The following is a 2,012-nucleotide window of genomic DNA, read 5'->3' on the forward strand; positions in this document are numbered from 1 at the left end:
TTAACCAGACAAATCGCTCCACCAACTAAGAACGGCCATGCACCACCACCCACCGAATCAAGAAAGAGCTATCAATCTGTCAATCCTTCGGTGTCCGGGCCTGGTGAGGTTTCCCGTGTTGAGTCAAATTAAGCCGCAGGCTCCACTCCTGGTGGTGCCCTTCCGTCAATTCCTTTAAGTTTCAGCTTTGCAACCATACTTCCCCCGGAACCCAAAAGCTTTGGTTTCCCGGAGGCTGCCCGCCGAGTCATCGGAGGAACTGCGGCGGATCGCTGGCTGGCATCGTTTATGGTTAGAACTAGGGCGGTATCTGATCGCCTTCGAACCTCTAACTTTCGTTCTTGATTAATGAAAACATACTTGGCAAATGCTTTCGCTTCTGTTCGTCTTGCGACGATCCAAGAATTTCACCTCTAACGTCGCAATACGAATGCCCCCGCCTGTCCCTATTAATCATTACCTCGGGTTCCGAAAACCAACAAAATAGAACCGAGGTCCTATTCCATTATTCCATGCACACAGTATTCAGGCGGGCTTGCCTGCTTTAAGCACTCTAATTTGTTCAAAGTAAACGTGCCGGCCCACCGAGACACTCACTCAAGAGCACCCTGGTAGGATTGCAACGGGGTCCGCCTCGGGACGCACGAGCACGCACGAGGCGCGTCGCACGCCTTCAGCTCGCCCCACCGGCAGGACGTCCCACGATACATGCCAGTTAAACACCGACGGGCGGTGAACCAACAGCGTGGGACACAAATCCAACTACGAGCTTTTTAACCGCAACAACTTTAATATACGCTATTGGAGCTGGAATTACCGCGGCTGCTGGCACCAGACTTGCCCTCCAATAGATACTCGTTAAAGGATTTAAAGTGTACTCATTCCGATTACGGGGCCTCGGATGAGTCCCGTATCGTTATTTTTCGTCACTACCTCCCCGTGCCGGGAGTGGGTAATTTGCGCGCCTGCTGCCTTCCTTGGATGTGGTAGCCGTTTCTCAGGCTCCCTCTCCGGAATCGAACCCTGATTCCCCGTTACCCGTTACAACCATGGTAGGCGCAGAACCTACCATCGACAGTTGATAAGGCAGACATTTGAAAGATGCGTCGCCGGTACGAGGACCGTGCGATCAGCCCAAAGTTATTCAGAGTCACCAAGGCAAACGGACCGGACGAGCCGACCGATTGGTTTTGATCTAATAAAAGCGTCCCTTCCATCTCTGGTCGGGACTCTGTTTGCATGTATTAGCTCTAGAATTACCACAGTTATCCAAGTAACGTGGGTACGATCTAAGGAACCATAACTGATTTAATGAGCCATTCGCGGTTTCACCTTAATGCGGCTTGTACTGAGACATGCATGGCTTAATCTTTGAGACAAGCATATGACTACTGGCAGGATCAACCAGGGAGCTGCGTCAACTAGAGCTGAGCAGCCGGCCGCCCGGGAGTGTGTCCCGGGGGCCCGCGCGAACACGCAAGCGTCCGCTCAATTATTCTGCAAACAGGAGGAGGCTGAGCTCCCCTGCACAATACACCTCGAAACCCTCTCAGGTCCCGGCGGCGCGCAGCGCCGTCCTAAGTACTTGGTCGGGTTCGAGAGGGGCGCAATCGCCCGGAGTTTGGCGAGTAGACGCTTTAGGTGCGACCACCCGTGCTCCCAACTGAGCTTGCCGCTGCCGACAGAGGCCCGGGAGCGTGCTGTCGTGGCATTGCCGGCGGGAGACAACACGCGCCACCTACGGTGGCCGGCAGCTCCAACGCCAGCGCCACAGAAGGACAAAAGCCCCACTTGGGTGCCGAAGCGAACTCTCCCAGCACAGCGCACGCGCCAACACGTCCGCACAGCTGCGATACAATCCACCTGCGAGAACCGCAGAGGCGACCGAGCAGCAGACGGCGTCGCGGCGCCGAGCGCCGGGCGGCGGCGCATCCTCAGCGCACACAGTCCTCAATCGGACCAGCACACTGCAGATGTCCACCGCGCTTCGCACCGGGCCCGCGAGGACCTAC

The 2,012-nt window shown here is 56.0% G+C and overlaps 1 non-coding gene across 1 annotated transcript in view; it reads right to left on the minus strand.

The window, feature by feature from the left end:
• LOC126444905 (small subunit ribosomal RNA) overlaps positions 1-1,411 on the minus strand; it is a 1,909-nt gene extending 498 nt beyond the window's left edge. The window contains exon 1 of the ribosomal RNA XR_007582831.1: positions 1-1,411. This exon is cut by the window's left edge and continues 498 nt beyond it. This is a non-coding gene — a ribosomal RNA (small subunit ribosomal RNA).
• Between the last annotated feature and the right edge of the window lie 601 nt (positions 1,412-2,012).

Source organism: Schistocerca serialis, unplaced genomic scaffold (genome assembly GCF_023864345.2).
Source record: "Schistocerca serialis cubense isolate TAMUIC-IGC-003099 unplaced genomic scaffold, iqSchSeri2.2 HiC_scaffold_312, whole genome shotgun sequence".
NCBI lineage: Eukaryota > Metazoa > Arthropoda > Insecta > Orthoptera > Acrididae > Schistocerca > Schistocerca serialis.